At 45.4% G+C, this 17,177-nt stretch overlaps 1 long non-coding RNA gene and 1 pseudogene across 7 annotated transcripts; one reads left to right on the top strand and one right to left on the bottom strand.

Moving 5' to 3' along the window:
• The first annotated feature begins 1,714 nt into the window (after positions 1-1,714).
• Positions 1,715-16,750, top strand: LOC149344745 (uncharacterized). Of its 6 annotated transcripts, none has more exons than XR_016283230.1 (4): positions 1,779-2,060; positions 6,063-6,116; positions 6,186-7,877; positions 10,691-16,750. It is a non-coding gene; the product is annotated as an uncharacterized LOC149344745 (long non-coding RNA). The 6 variants fall into 6 exon arrangements; XR_016283228.1 differs by having other exon boundaries at positions 1,793-2,060; positions 6,186-8,036; positions 10,612-16,750; XR_016283227.1 differs by having other exon boundaries at positions 1,794-2,060; positions 6,186-8,036.
• Positions 8,754-15,109, bottom strand: LOC149344746 (uncharacterized; annotated as a pseudogene). Its single transcript, XR_016283226.1, has 2 exons — positions 11,858-15,109; positions 8,754-10,901 (listed from the first exon to the last, which is right to left on the bottom strand). The product of XR_016283226.1 is annotated as an uncharacterized LOC149344746 (transcript).
• Positions 16,751-17,177: the final 427 nt, after the last annotated feature.

The raw sequence follows: 17,177 nt of genomic DNA, 5'->3' as shown, positions 1-17,177 counted from the left end.
CGCGAGATGGTACGAGGCGCGCATGGCGCCAATTTCAAATGACCCTCTTGTGCTCCTCTCGTCCAAGCGACGAATTTCCAAGTCCCAAAATCAGACAACCACCTCTTAAATCTTATTAAATCCAAGAGCAAATTGGAGGGCAGCTGGAAAACTCAAAAATGGAACAGCAATCTCAGAAGGTGGATTGCCAAGTTCAATAAGGAAATTGAGCGTAGCAGCCAATCTGTCCGAAAGGAAAGGCAAGAGAATTTTAAGAAAAGGGCAAACTACAAGAGGCCATTGTGGGCGATGGAGAACTTCAAAGTGAAGGCACTCATCGAAATTTGTGAAGAGTTGGGCATTGATTTGGGCCCCGCAAAACGAAAGCATGCGATTCTTGAGATCATGTGGAAGGAGAATATCCCAGACACGAGGTGAGAGATATGGGTCTCATGTTGGATAGTTCGTTTCCTGCCCGGTTTAGGAATAAGGACCAATTTGGAGATTTTCCATTCCTGTGGGATTTCAGCCCCTTCCCAAATTTTATTCATTAGTTCGCAAAGGAAGTGTAAGGAGTCATCGTCCATATTTTTAAGCATGGTGTTTGTGATACTGTCTGGTCCTGCGGAGCAGATCTCTTTTTGAGATCCTGCAGGGCCGCCTATAATTTCCACCATTTCAATCTATGGCCTCATTCTCGGGCCCATGCAGTATAGCTAGGTAGAGGAGGGGCCGGAATCCTGACATGTATATGTTGTCCTGATTGTATCCAGCAGCTCCTCGTTTCCTCCTTTGAACTTATGCTTGAGTAAATTGGTTTTTGAGGCAAGGACATGGCGCAGTATCTGTCTCATATACCTCGGTGGACACCTGAACCACGCCGTAGGGCTGGGCCGAGGTGTGTGATGAAATGAGCTTAAACATGTGCCTCAAAAACCAATTTACGCAAAGTAGCTTTGTCGTACTGGGGTGCGCTCCATGGACGCAGTACACCAAAGCCAGTGGGAATGCCATTTGGGATTGAGAAGCCGTCTTTCTCGCACTGGGTCTTGACCACAGGACATAGGGCGTGGACCGGATCTCTCTCGAATCGGTGGACCGAATCGGAACTCTCTTGCGCCGCAACCATACGGGCCGCTGGGAGCTGAGTTGTGGTACTGTCTTCAATTCACTTTATTCACCAGATATCTCTGGATGGTTTCCTGGATAAAAGCTGCTAAAGCAGATTGACGAAGTCCAGGAAACCAATATACAAGGCAAAGCGCACAGCCTGTGACAACTAGTTATAAGCCAAACTATAAATCATATTATAACAATAAATGGTAAAAACACAAAGCATAGAACAGAGGCAGTAGTGTAAAAATGTCATGAAACTCCTAGCTGTACAGAAAAAAAAACGTAAGAACAAGACAACTGAAGATCGCACATATTCAGTCAACGAAGCAAACACAAGTAGCACAGTGAGCTAAACAACACAGCAAATAATAATAACACAAGTATTTACAATGTTACAAAGTAGTTCCGTAGTTAATTGTTACAAATTTTGTTACAAAGTAGTTGCCACAAGTAACCTGGCAAATACCATACTAAAGCAGAGGGCGCCGCTGCTGCTCCTGACGGTGGCCCAGCTGAACATCAATGCTCCCCGTGCTGCCTCATCTGCGGAGGCAGCCATCCCACCGGAGCGCCTGGCTGCGCGGGCAAGTACCGCAAGGTCGTCAAGCCGGGACGCGTATTGCCAAAACATATCCTGTACACGCATTCGAGCAGACGACGCCCAGGAGTGCTATCACGTGACCCCACGCAACTTCCGCCGTCATAAAAAAAATGGCGCCTTGCGTATGCGTGCGGTAGGGACCCTACGTGCGGGTTGCAGTTTCACGCGAGCGGTTTTACGCAGTTTTATGCAAGCCGCCTCGTTGGAATCTGGATACTTGGCTCCGAATGCTTAAAGTGCGTAGATTCCAAGGAGCTATGCAAGCCGCGCCGTGCCGCTGTTCTACGCTAGAAAACGCATCGTCGGTCTCGCAGCCTGCCCCTCGGGCCCTGTATCGTCGGACTCGCAGCCTGCCCCTCTGCCCGTGTGTAATTTTCTATCGATGCTCGCCGTTCGTGAAAGCGTTGGTTCGCGATATATAGCTCTTGCGGAAGCTGGCCTTAACGCAGAAGTGGTTTCGGCAGTCGGTTGTGTGAAGTCGCGTCTGCAGAAGTTTTGCTCACTAAACTAACTCACTTTTCACCAGCGCACTTGCGCTCGCGGTGCTCTTTCGAGCAACAACGGTGTGCGCGTTTTGTCCCCAAGGCTAGACTTCTCAGAACTTGCGTCAAACTTGTTTTGACGAGTGTGGCCCAATGAAAGTGCACTTACTGTAGCCGTTTTTCCGGACTGGTGGTAACGGTGTTCTTGGTGCGATAGCATAAATTTGGATTGCCAAACCGCTATTTCTCAAAGTGAGGGGTAATAGGAACGCTGTGCCGAGTGGGCAGTCGGGGATGCCGGCCCGACGCTAGGCACAACCTTTAAGCAGAGAAGATGCTAGTTTATCTTTTGTGTATTTCGTAAATCCATAGGCATGTGATCGGTGTGCTGGTCAGGCGCCATGATAAATTATCCATGCTTGCAGAAAGGCAGTTTTTCATGTATGCTTTCAGTTGTTCTAATGATTGCCTGCATATCCATCACAGACTATTGTAGTTCACTTCTCATCTAACAGGTAGACCTTCATTAGTGCCAAATCATTATGGTGTACAGCCTGCCTCACCCTTGTGTAGAGCGCTCAGCCGGCACACTTCTCTGCAAATAAAGTGACACCTCGTCGTACCTGCTAGATTATAGAGGAAATGATTCCATGTCAGTAGAGTCTCGCAGACCCACAAGCAATGTGGGCACTACAGCTTTGGCCAGGTGTCATGGGTTGCTGTCTAGTATGAATTTTTATTGCCTGCTGGCCACTGGTTTAGTGCTCGACATGAGGGTGATGCAGACTGTACATTACTTACTTTACGAGTTATCTCTGTTGACATGAGGGGAAAATTTAGCACGTTTCAGAGTAAGTCATATTTAAAAAGTTTTTTTAAGCTGATTACGTGCTAATGACAGTAACCTGGGATGCGTAATATTGGAAAATACCAAAATAAATATTTTCCCATCAAAAACATTTTTCCTTCAAGTGTGGCGTCATACCTTAAGAAGGAACAAAGATGCATACTTTATTGTGCAGGCATATATTTTTAGTATGCTTACATGGGATGGTGCATTTCAGATTGAGCAAAAAATGTGCTGGCTTCCAACAATGAGGTGCTTTCATAATAAGCTGATAACTTCCTACTTGTGCTTCTTAGAACGGCCATGACCAAACTCAGGTCCAAACTATTTTGCAGCAGTTTCAAAAGATCGTTTCTTCATAGGTTCCTTAAATTTCACTATGTGTGGAATAAATGCTCAGTTGTCTTATGTTCCTTGTATCACCTCTCTTGTGTCAAGCTTCTAAGCGCAAGTGAAAAGGAGATGTCCATCCGTTCTCTGCACCGCCCCAAGCCCCTCCTTCTTGCTGGTCGGCATGGCTGGCCTTGGCGGCCAAGTTGCCCAGTTGGCTCTTAGAGCACATATAAGGCCTTGATTTAACCTGTTTAAGTATTTCTCTCTCTCTCTTATCTCCTGCACACAATACAGCATTGGTGTAGGAGAAACCACCTTTTTGTACTTGATCTCAGTCTACCCATTCTTGCTTTAGAAAACTAAAATACTAATCACGTAGGGAGACACGTACCTCTTAAATCTTAATCACTGCAGCATTTCAGTACGTGTTAAGAGCAATAGAATGAAAAGAATGAGGTATGCAAATCTGTGGGGTACTGAATGTTAATGTAATGTTCCAACTTCTGCTTTCTTCTCCCCTGGTGTTAGTTTCATTATTTGTGTGCTCATAACCTTGCCAGTTGTTAGTGTAATTAACTGATTTTGTTTACGTTATCAGCTTTTGAAAGCCTATATGCAATAATATATGATAAAAAGATGTCTGTAGCACAGCTCTTCATATCAAAACGTGCATTTTCTTCCATTAGCTCAGTTGTACATTGTCAGCAACAGCCCTTTCTTTTAGAGACACAGTTTAGATTTACAGCATCACGCTAAGCACCAGATTAATTGCACCTTTTTCAATCTTCTATCCATTTGCTGCACTTAGTCCTTTGAATATGGCCAGAACCGTAAATATTTCTGAATTTTCATTGCAGTTACAGCACTATGTCTTCACAAATTGCTTTCTTTTAAATACACAGCTGAAGTCTCAAAGGAGTATTGCGTACTACCTTGGCCTTCCTATCCATAAAATTGATGCACGCGAGAAAATGCCCTCAGTGTATAAGCAAGCCTAGGTCAGTGCTGTTGACATTAACCGCAAAACCTCGTTGATACATTCATGGTTTATACGGTTTCTGGGTTCGTACACAGGTTACCTGTGTATGTTATGTTTTGCGTGTTGTGCTTCTCCGCGCTGCCACGTGTAAAGGGGTCGAGGGCCTCTCAAGCTGCACTGTCGCAGCTTTTACCTTGGCCTCCTCCATTTTGTAAAAATGGACATCAATAAAAGAAAGGAAGAAAATGGCAGACATTAAAATGTCCCATTGAGTTACACTATTTTTCTTAAACACATTATTATTATTATTATTATTTACAAATGTATACATTCCAGGAAAACTCGATTTCCTGGCTACTACGTTTAGAATTTCGACAATTTGTGGTCGTATAATTCGTATATTGACCAACCGTACATGTGCAAACATTTTTTTTTTGCGGAGTGGTGACGTCTTTGCAGTGCCTACTTGCTATGAGGCGAAGCACCACCATCAAAAACAAAACAAAAAAATAAAAACGACGCATTAGCATTCGCGATGGCCTTTCCTGCGAGTGCGTGATGTGGAGAGCAGAAGCGCTGAAGTTTCATCGCGGTGCATAAGGGCAAGGAGAAGTTTTTTCCGGGTCTGGGAAACGCAGCTTAAAAAGCAAAAACACTTCGACAATCGGGTGGCTTCCCCACGGTACTTAGGTGCAAACGGGAGAAGCATCCAACAATGACACGGAACAGATTTTGGTTACTTTCGTCATTGCCGACGACGGAGCTGATGTGTTGAGAATTTCCTTCTGTGTTAAAGACAGCACGAACGCGGACTGAACTCAGCGAGCACTGGAATAGGGTCTGTTCAGCTCTTGTGCCAAGAAATGGCAATCGACATTTTTATAAAGTGAAATTGTCAGTACATGTTTTTTACCTTATTCAACAGGTATATATCTCAGAATTAGGCGGTTTGGATCATGCGTTTTCCCGGATAATAGAGTTTTCCCCGTAATTAGAAAAAAAAAACGCATCAACGAGGTTTTACTACATTGCTCTTAGTAACGTTATCTGAAATGATAAGGGGCACTGGGTTGCTCATGACTGTGCTTGGCCTGTAATGGATGTGTGATCATCTCCAGCTGGATTAAACCCACTCTCCCAGTGTTCTCCAGTTACCCCTGTCTTGTGTGAATTTCCTTATATCATGGCTGTAGCTAACCTCTGCTGGCTGTTACTATATTCGCCCTTTCTTGATATACATTCTGTGGCTCAAACTGGAAGCTGGTTATCTTTTGTACACATTGCATGATGTGCCCTACTCCACTTCTTTTCCTTAAGTTTAATATATGACCACTGATCTAGGTTTCTTTTTCCCTACCTGTTAAAATTACATTTATTGATCTTTTTCCCACCACTTGTTCCAGTATTCACAGTTTCAATTCCAGATACTTTGTTTATTTTAAAGTCTGCACTTCTTAAGTGAGCTCTGACAGAATGGTATTTTCTGATATTAACAAGCTACTGTTCATCATGTCGGAATATCTACCAGATATGCTTTAGCTTATTCTTATTTATTATCTAATCCTTCATTATTCGTGTCCCCAATGAATACTTGGCCATGTAATTGCACACAAGGGCTGCTTCGAGTGTTTTCCCACTTTTGAGGAAATTATTTACCAGCCACTACCTTACCTTTAGTACAGTTACTTTATACATGTTGTAATTTTCAAACCTATCTGTCTGCAGTGCCTCATGAGCTCCTCAAATATTTGCCGCAAGTCTCCAAAGTTACTCAACAAGGTAATGTCATTAGCAAACTAGAGGTTGCCGAGGTACTCCCCACTAATTTGTATACCTCATTCTTTTCAGTTTATTGCCCTGAGCACATACTGGAATTCGGGAGTGAATAAGGTTTGGGAAGTGCACCTCCATGCGTGATACGTAACAATTTTCTGAAGAATTGTGGCAGTGTGGTTATGCGTGCATATGATTGCAAGCATTTTCAATCAGCCAAGTGCTCTTTTATAACTTATGAAGTTCATATACAAGGGTTATACTAGTGCAACATTTCTTCTATCCCTGAATGTCGTGAACATGATGTATGGGTGACACTAATACGCAAAGATACATGCTGCACTCCACAACCTCAAGAGGAACTCAAGCAGGTTAGCAAATTTGTTCAAGAAAAGTCCATGCACAGCTATACTTAATATGTCAAAACCAGTAAATAAGATGGCAGCTAGTGCATTAATTTACTGATTCTTGGTAACGTTTCCTGGTTATAATGTGAAATAGTCATCGTCTTGTCTATCCAGCGCGCCCATTTTCCTCACGGCACTGCTATCATGTGGTAAATCACCCTAAAAGAGGAAGGAAGGAGTAAACTTTATCCATAAAAAGGAATAACAATAAAATATTTCTTGCACCCTAGGAGGGCCCCTGAAAGTTGAGGAGCCCTTTGGAAGAGCGAGATGGGTTCAGGAAGGGCCCAAATGACCATCCTGACATTGCTGTTATGTGGTGATGTCCATTTGGCAGGCGTGTATACATAGTCGCAAATTTTTCTGCAGAAGGCTGCGCAAGGCTGCAAAATGTTCCACTAGAGCGACATATGCACACTGAACGAAATTTAATGCTCTCATTATCTGCTATTCGTGTGCTCAGTCATTTCGTTTCTCATGCCTGACAGCCTTCCTGGTCTTTGAATATGGATGGGTCCTGTGCAGTTTGCTTTCTCAACTCTTACTTTCCACACTCAACATATACTAATCATAAGTACAGAGTTACATGTTCTTTTCCAGTGCATGAAAGCACCACAGAGTTCAGGCAAAGCAGTAGCAGTACGTGCTGCACAACGGGCGCGAGAAGCGAACATTTCAGCTGTGTGATGCCTAGAAAATGAAAGTAATTTAAAATACGTTGTACAGTGTTTCAAATCATCAGAGAGAGTTGACAACATCACTTCATTAACTATCTTCACCGACCTCATGCCCCATGGAAAGCCCTGGAAAACAAATCTAAGTACGACATATGTTATTGCAGGCAGGTCTGCACAGCACAGGCACCCGCAGGTGTAGTTTCCCTTGATTTTGAGCTCGCGCAAAACAGCGCGTCGTTGTCCACATCGGATTTATATTGTTGCTTATGCGACCAGCAAAAGGTGGAAATTTTGGTATCTTTCCACCGCCGGAGCTCGTGCTGCCAAGACACGCACTTTGCCGATGAGGTAGCTAACAATGCGCAGAGCTGCTTGAGAAAAAAAAAAAGTTGAACGTCGACGATCGACACAGAGGTTGTAAAAGAAAGCTGTGACTTGTCTTCGTCCTTCGTTTTATCACGTGATCACGCACGCACGCGCACATACACACAAACACACGACCAGACACGACATACCTCCTAGTCCCGCGTGAAGCGAAACCAAAACTTCCACGACAGTTCACGAACGCTAGGCAGCGCTACAGTCGCCGGAAGTGACGTCACTATGTTTATTTGTTTGCAAAGATGGCGTTTTTTGAGCTCGGTGGTGACAAGTGGACCAGAGTTTTTTTCTGCGCTGTGAGCGTATGTCCTCCTTACCTTATTCGGTCCTCGTTGTTTTGCACAGTTTAAAAATGAACAAAGTGCACCAGCCAGCCTGCCAGAAGACATTGGTTTGCAAACAAATGCCGTTCTAAATATGTGATGCCAAGGATCTATGCAAGCAGTGCCGTTGGATGCTGGGTACGCCTTTTCTTGCAGTTTGTCAATTAGCTAGTAGTGTGTAATATTGGAACATTTGCTCGGTTGCTTGCCGTTCGAGGTGATACTAGGGTTGCAAGTATTTTTAGGGACCACAGTGGCACTGTTGCGAAAGCCGGGGCGTAATGTTGGCTGAGTTACAGCAAGCAGTTATGTGAAGTCACGGCTGCGAAAGTTTACTGCATAAACATTTCACAGAGCACTTGCGATCGCGAAACACCCTCCAGCCTTGGGGACTAGCGTTGTCAAATGGTGTACATGGAACTTGTTTACAAACTTGTTTTGTGAAGGCTGGCCAAGTGGAAGCGCATTTATTACATGCAGTTTAACGAAGTAGCTGTAACGGACCTTATAGTGTGAAAACATGCTTTCGTTTTGCGACCGCACCCTTTATTGTGACGCGCTGTTCACAACAGCAACCGCTCTGAACTATCGGTTTGTGTGTTCACTAAGCGAGAGGCTCGGGATTGTGAAACTTGATTCCGAGATCAGTGGGCTGTTTTGTGCAATCTGTAACAAGTAGCCACGCCGGCCGTTTGAGAGCACTGTGGTGAATTTGCGGTCGTCATGTCGGCCCTACGTTAGGCACTCCTTTTAAGCGGAGACGGTGGCACGTTTTTTTTTTTTTTGTATTTGATGATTTCATAGGTATGTGATTCATGTGTTGCGCAGGTGTCATCATAAGATGAGAGAAGAGTGTTTAAATTAAGTCCGGGACACTTTTTAATATGCTCACATGGAATGGTGGAATTGAAGACAACAGTGAACAGTGAACAAAATAAATAAGTGCTGGCTTCCCACAGTGAGATGCTTTCATGATAACTTTTTATGTTTCTTGGAATGACCTTGACTAACTCCAATCACAAATTATTTCACAGCTACTTCGAAAGCATCTGAATTAGGTGAAACATTGTAGAACGCCCAGAAATTCGCCAGAACGCCCAAAACGCATTGTAGAAATTCCAGAATAGTCCGGACAGATAGTGATCGAACATTTCAAAACAGCTTTTTAAAGTCATCAGCAAATGCCACACACAGTTGACTAACATCATTGCGCATAAGATACAAAACTACTCTTAGTGAGACCCCTCGATGAAACCATATGGAGGAATTAGCAGTTTTGGAGAGTTGTTTATGCACACTGCTCCTACACTTAGTGAGGCAGCACCTCTGCCATTTAGCAAGTGCACAAGAAACACCAAGTAAACATTTTACGCAAAAGCAATCGTAGTTACACAGCCAAATCCTCTCAATCTGTCAACTACAGGAAAATGTGGTAACAGTGGCTTCGATTGTACATATGATGTAGAGCCGTGCAGCTGTCATAGATCCCACTTGAAGGGCAAATAGCCGTGTTTGTGTTTCCGAGCAGGCTTAAAGCTGAGGCAATGCACAAAATGTAGAAGAAAGCCTCAAAGCAAAGTTCACCTTACAGTGTTCAACAAAACTTGGCCATGCGATGGGCAGTAAAACTTTACAGTATGAAGGAGGGGAAAGGTGAAAAGTTTAGACTGGCAGCTGCAAGGTTGCAAGTTAACCAGTGCAACTTCAGCACTGTAACGGAAGACCTGCTGCTTGATTGTGTCATGGCCAGCGGGGAAGTGGTTAAATCAGAGAGGTGGTCGCTGAAGGCTGTCTTAAGGATCTTGAAAACACCGTGTGTCTTTAAAAAGAAACTGGCAAAGCAGTGCAAAAAACCAAAGATATGTTGCAGTGTACAAAAGCCTGTGATGCATTGGAGTGCACCATAGAGTCAGGAAAAATGCCAAGGAAAGACAAACATGCACAAGAACACCCAGCAGAATTGCAGACTCAGAGCTGTGGTCACCTTTGGAGTGTTAGAGAGCTATGCTACTCTTTTCAAGCAGAAAAGAGCATAGCTATGACCAAACAGTGCAGTTTGCAGCAGTCTGCCGGACTGTTAAAAGACGATCAAAAAATCAAGGCCCCACCGCAGTGGCTCAGTGGTTATGGTGCTCGGCTGCTGACCCAAAAGACGCGGGTGCGATCCCGGCCGCGGTGGCCGAATTTTGGATGGAGATGAAATTCTACAGGCCCGAGATGCGATGTCAGTGCACGTTAAAGAACCCCCAGGTGGTCGGAATTTCACTACGGCGTCCCTCATAGCCCGAGTCGCTTTGGGACTTTAAACCCTAATAAACCATACCAAACCAAAAAATCAAGAATTATGAGAACAGCACACATGAGAACTCACATCAGATTTTGGAATAGGAAGACTTCAGGATAAGGCCACTGTCAGGGGCATTATGCACCGTACTTTTACTGAATTATTCATGAGCATCAATCGTGTGGTGCAAAATTCCTTCTTAAAATGCATGCGTTTCCAGCTCGCAGCACAAACCTGACATCACAAGCAAGTGCACAGTGTTGCGTGCGGTACATGACACGCCCCTCAAAATCAAGTGTGTTATCAAGAATAGACATGTTGCATTTGATCTTCTCGAGAAATGTCCTCAGTGCAATTTTGCACTTCGGACATTTTCTAGCACATTACTCCGAAGGGAGTGGGGCCTTTTTTTTTGGCCTCTTGGAACAGGGTTGACCTGGTGGGCGTCCAGCTGGCACCCTTTTGGAGCCCCTTGTCAACCCCGGCCGGCATCTCGCAATACTTGTAGGCTGCACCCGGATTTGACGTCCCCGGTGCCTCCGTGCTGCTGCAGTTGCCTTGAAGGCAAGCATAAGCCCAGCTGCGTCATTTCCATTGGGCACGCGGTCCAGCTCATGCCCAAGACACCGCAGGATTTCTAGATATGCAGGGTTGTGCTCATTCATGGCATGCAGGCGGCGCAGCTGGGACTCCAAGCTCCGGTACACATCTTCTCTTTCCTGCATGAAAGGTTGTGGAACTGAATGACTAGATTCTGTCCACTTTGAGCGTTTCGAATGTTCAAAGCTCTGTAGCTATCATCTACCCTGTGATGGAAGTTCTAGTTGCAGGCTGGGCTACAGCAGCTGAGGATTGCCATGTTGGTTTTCTTTCTTTTTATATATTAGCATTCTCATTATTTGCATGCACACTTCTTTGAAATTAGCCGCCGCGGTGGCTCAATGGTTATGGTGTTTGGCTGCTGACCAGAAAGACGTTGGTTCAATTCCAGCTGCGGCAGTCAAATTTCGATGGAGGCGAAATTCTAAGAAGCCCGTGTGCTGTGCGATGTCAGTGCACATTAAAGAACCCCAGGTGGTCGAAATTTCCGGAGCCCTTCACTACGACGTCCCTCATAGCCTGAGTTGATTCGGGACATTAAATCCCCATAAACTAAACTAAACTTGTCTGAAATTGTTACAAGTAGCCAATTATGACCGTGGCACCCTATTGCTATCTTTGCAGTAAGCTCTGAGCTGAATCAGAATATTCATTTGCTGGACATGAAACTTTACTGTAGCAAGGCATACCTCTTCATGCATATGCGGTAAAGACCTGGTCAGTGGAACAATCTGAGTTTAACATTCTTGATATATAGGTCCGTTGCAAATGTTCCCAGCATTTACAGACAAAACTGTGGCTCATTTATTCATTCTTGCCTGGTATAGCCTTTCATCTGAATGGAAAGCTGCAGACTTGAATGTGCAACTAACATCGGCAAGGTAATATGTATCGCACAGAATTCTAGAATTTGTATTTCTACGCTAGTGTTACTTTCAGCATGAACTCTAAAAAGTGTCTTTTCTACAAGTTTGCAAAGATCAACCAGAAAAAATGTTTGTTGTCTTTACCTGCACTGGCATTGCTGAGGAAAGAAGGATTTAGGATGAGAAGGAACTTTACAGGGAATATGCACCTGGGCAAGCTGGGGTTGATCACAGTCTTGCGCAGTAGGTGACAGCTGTCTTGATGTGGAGGGCTGGCAGTCGTCTTGCATGTGGCTTGCTTCACAAGCCTGTGGGTTTTCGTAACTGCAGCTTGCCTGGTCGGGCTCTTCTTGAGGCTGCTCTCCTTCCAGGAAGGGCATAAAGAAATCCAGAGGGGTGCACTTGTTGCCTAAGGCCAGCTTGCCCAATTGATGCCGGTCTCCTGTGTTCAGGGGCGGAGCATTGGGAAACAATCCCCCAAAAGTTTCATGGACAAGCGCCTGGTGCTTGCAAAAAGCACCTTGTTTTCCTGCTGCGCAGCTGCACATTCCAAAATCTGCTGACACTTCATATATTGTGTCTTGGCGTGTGGCACTGGGCACTGCATAGAGGTTGTGTCCTGTTAGTCGTATGGTGTCAGCAGCTCCTGATGGCATCCGGGAAAGGAGCCATTTGTAAGCCAGGTGATGACTGGCAACACGGCTGTTAGCATGGCGGAGGATGCGGCTCTCGAAGTATCTCTCCCACACCACGGCCACTGCATCCACTAGTGCAACGGCGTTGAAGGCCTCTGCTCTGCTGAGCACGATGTCTTTTAGGATACGGATGGTGGCCTCAGAGAAATTATTTGTGTTGTGCCCCCGTGTGGTGATGTTTGCACGAAAAAGGAGCACCCACTCCTCTTCCCTTTTGAGGAATGCCTTCACCCGTTCTACGTAGCCCTGGTGGGATTCAGACCCAAGCCTGGCTTTCGCAGCTTCCAGCTTCTCTTCTGTGTCAGCATACATGACCTGTAGTTGGAGTTTGGAATCCTTTAGTGAGAAATGTGCCAGTGCCTTTCGCATACACATATGCACATTTACACTGTGCCTGTAATTTCGCACAGTCCCCCTCTTTAAAAAAGAACTACATTTGGACAAAACTTGCTCCTGGAATGTTGACATTAGTTGCCGTCTCTGGTCCTTGCCAACATGGTTGTGGGCAGCTGTCAGCCAGCGCCACTCTGCCTGGGCCACATGAAAATGGCACAGAAGCTGCCTGGCTGTAGGCCATGTTTCCTGCAGTGCAGCCTTCTCTGCACTGGAGTTGTCTGTCATAAATACGTGTGGTGCCTGCAGCGAGAACAATAGCCGATTTCAGCACGCCTATCAAGCCAAGAACAATTGATAGCTTTTAGTGTTTGTTCTTCACGTGACCTGCAAGGATTCATCCTTGGATCTTTGTTTTTTGATTAACAATATTGTGGCTAGCTTTCTTCTAGAAATCTGACTTTACATCATCTGTTGCCAAACATTTGCACATAGTGTGAATCCTGGCGGATATCCGCTGCTTTCAGAGGACTGTTGTAATGAGGATCACAGACAAGAAAATTCTGCCGCAGTTTAAAGCAGTTCAAATAATATCACTATGCAGAAGTGACAGCGTATGCATACTCTGGACCCTGGCTTACTAGTAGGGGTTGGACTTTTCGGTTGAAACCAAAAAAAAATAAAAAGGTCAGTATCCATGGCATGGATGCCATGGCTAGCTTGCTGTTAAGTAGAAATAACCCAATCTGCTTGTCGATGGAACTGCATAACCAGGCCTGGGGTTAGGTCCGATATCGGTGACCAGAACCGACAGTGCACTTCCTCACCAGAGCAGGATTTGGCCGCCCTGGTGTAGTACTTGGTCAAAACCTCCTGTATTAATACACTAGTTAACCCTGTCTCCAGCGGCAGCTCAGCAACTGACCAAGGCAGCAGCCAGGCCTGTGACACAACAGAGGGTGCCAAGAATCTCTTGCTCTGGACAGACCGCCGCTGGAAACTGAACCTGGTGACTGTTAACTCTAGCCTTATCCAGTGAGGCTAGTCTTGCAAAGCTTTTTGAGGAACTAGCAGGCATTAAATGAGATGTCGTGGGGCATAGCGAGGTTAGGACAGATAAGGCATATACAGTCCTAAAAGAGGGCACATACTATGCTATCGTGGATTAGTGGAGATAGCAGAACTAGGTGTGGAGTTCCTTATCAGTCAGAATATAGCTGGCAACATAGAGGAATTTATATTATTAACAAGAGGGTGGCAGCTATCGTAAATAACCTTAAGTGCTAACTGAAGGTGGTACAAACGTATGCACCCGCATTTAGCCATGATGACCAGATCACTGAAAGCTGCTATGAAAACGAGGAATCTGCAGAGAACGAAATAAAAACACACTGCAGTGTACTGATAGCTGACTTCAATGCCAAGGTAGGAAAGGAGACCAGGCAGTAGGCGACTATGGTATAGGCTCTAGGAACAGCAGGGGGGGAGTTATGAGTAGAGTTTGCAGAGAGGAATAATTTATGGATCATATTCCTTCTGAAATGAAATAGACTTCATACTGTGCGCTCATCCTGGTATCGTGCAGGATGTGGAGGTTCTCAGAAAGGAGCGTTGTAGCGGCCACAGGATGGTAAGGTCTCGGTTTAGCCTATGTTTGAAGGGATGGGAAAAAACAGTGAGACGGAAGCCCATTAACGCGTTAGCGGTAAGAGGGAAAGTAAAGGTCTCACTGCAGAACAGATATTCGGCTGTAACCAAGGCGACGACCTTAATGTTCAGGCATTGGACGATAGTCTCACATCTATCATTACGTAGTGTTCAGTAGAAGTAGAAGGTAGGATGGTAGACTGCTTACTGCCAAGCTCTCTGAGGAGACGGAATATTTGATTCAGAAACGCTGAAGCATGAAAGCCTCTAACCACAGGTACGGAATAGAATCAATACGGAATAGCTAATCAATAAGTGCAAGGTAACCGTCATAAGGAATTTTAATATGGAGAGAATTGAGTGTGCTCTGAAGAACGCAAGTAGCCAGTAATGTGAACATTTCAGCATTTTTGCTTTTATACTGTAGGCCCAAAAAGTTACGTATGCTTTCTTTCTAGTCTGTACAACAATTTTTTTACCTTTAGAGAAATGGCTGTTCGCATGTTTGTATGACCATTGCAATTTTACAGGAACTGATATCATTCCCTTTCGTGCCGCAGACATGTTAGTAAACTGCAACATTCTGTTCCCCTCTATTCTTCACTCAAACTTGAGCCGTAACTGCACCCTCACTGAGTGCATATGGCGAAGTTATGGGTTTTGTCTAGCACAGTGTTGAAATATCGCTCTTACATTTTTCATTATGGGGTGCTTTCGTGAACAATATGGCAGCCTAGAATTGCATCTCTAACACTGACCTACAACCTCTTGCAATGCTTGGCAGACAACCACATTTTATGGTGATGAAGTAATGGGGAAGGAAACATGAAGGCATATTTTCTTGAAGTTAGCTTCTGCAATGCACAAATTAAAGGCAGTGTTATTGTTTTTCCTACTTACGGCCTGACCTCCGAAGCAGAAAGGATGAGTGTCTTTTAGAAGTTGAAATGCAGCCATGTAGCCTTCTGTGCTCTGCTCATTGTGAAGTAGCACCGCTATTGGCACAGCACCAGCCATTGTTGCCATCAGCACCACCGTGGTTACTTTTGACAAAGACTGTACCTAGAAAACGGCCACGAAAGTACAGTGCGCGGGTGGAGGGCAGTGCGAAATGCGTAGGAGGAGGAGGTAGAAGAGGAAAGGCAGGGAGGTTAACCAAAGAATAATCGGTTTGCTACCCTACACGGGGGGAAGGGGGTGAGGGAATAAAAAGAAAGAGAAAGGAGGGTAACAGAAAATTGAAGTCACAGGGAAAGTCAGCGTTCATTGAAGTCACAGCCTGTCATGCAGGCCAGAAGTTCGCAAGAAGCCGAGCAGTGCCCCTTCCCCCTTTTGTCGGGGCAATCATGAAATAAGATACCACGTAGTACACTGATTTGCTTAACATTTCCTGGTGATAAAATGAGTCATAGTCTTGTCATTCTGACGTGCCCACTTTCCTCACGACACTGCTGCCATGCGGTGAATCTACCCTACAAGGGTGCATGCATTATGTGGTGAAGTCCACCTGGTAGGCGTGTAGTTGCGAATTTCTCTGTAAAACAGTGCGCAAGACTGCAGAACATTCTACTGCTTGCATAATCCGACTGGCGACATATCATTTGATCGACATATGCGTACTAAACTTAACGCTTTCCAGTTTTCAGCTCATTCGTGCGTTCAGTCGTTTCTTTTCGCACTGCATGTCAGGCATTCTTCGAAAATGAAGTCTTGTGCAGCTAGCTTCTCAACTATTATTACCTTAGTGATACTTGTTGGGTATGTTAAGATCGGCGAACACAGGCCTGGGAGGAATTCCAGTAAGACGTGAGTCATGCAACAAAGGTGCGGCGGGGAACAGCGGCGACGGCGGCGGCGTCAGGTGGCCAAGTCTGCCCACGGGTCGCCGGACGGAGTGACGCCGTGAAAGGTCACGCTGTTGATTTTACTTGAAAGGCGACTGCTACATTGACTGAGGTCCTGCGTTTCGGACATCAGGCGGGGGCGTACAAGGCCCCTCATTCACCTGCTGGGAAACGCAGCGCACTTACTTTCCCAGGGGGCACCGATCTCAACACAGTGCTGAATCGACACGACAGCCTTCGATGACGTGTCTTTCCCCCTGTCCACCGGCTGGGAAACGGCGTGGCCTTCCTTTCCCACGGAGGTGCTGCACCTGCCAATTCGACACGACAGTGTTCGAGGTCTGCTGGCTTTCCCCTTTCCCATCGACCGAGCTGCGGGAGAGTTCAGCACCGCCCCTTGACGTGGGTGGTACCGCCAGCGCCCACAACTGTCCACCTGACTGGAGAACGTTTTCCGAACTTTATTCCCTAGTCAGAGATCTCGGGAATACGAAGGGCATTTAATGGGGTGTTGTTTTGTAACCACCACACTCCCATCTCGTCTGTAAATATGTAAAATAAACCTTATGTACAGTTTCCTCCATATCGGAGTTCGACATCGTTCTTCGGAGCTGGGACCTGAGGGGCTGAACGAGTCAGTCAACTCCAGGACCCCTCCGTCTCCAACAGGTGGCTAGTTGGTGCATGTTTCCAGAAAAAGGGTTCAACATGTGCATGTTATAAAAACAGGGTTACACGTTCATTTTCATTGTGCTAAAGCACTACAGAGTTCAGGCGCTGACTGAAGGCAGCAAAAAACTAAATAGTAGCACATGCTGCACAACAGGCGCTATAGGAGCAAATATCAGACGCGTGATGCCCGGAAAAAACAAGCTAACTACTTTAACAGCGTTTATATTCATCAAAGAGAGTTGACAACATCTCGCTTAACTATCGGCGCCGACCTCATGCCCCCTAGAAAGCCTGCGGAAAAGAAAAGGTATGTACAGTCGCCGTTAAAAGTAAATGGA

Source organism: Amblyomma mixtum, chromosome 5 (assembly GCF_055824585.1).
Source record: "Amblyomma mixtum isolate Tamu chromosome 5, ASM5582458v1, whole genome shotgun sequence".
NCBI lineage: Eukaryota > Metazoa > Arthropoda > Arachnida > Ixodida > Ixodidae > Amblyomma > Amblyomma mixtum.
The sequence above is the reverse complement of the archived record's forward strand: the minus strand, read 5'-3'. Positions and strand labels throughout refer to the sequence as shown.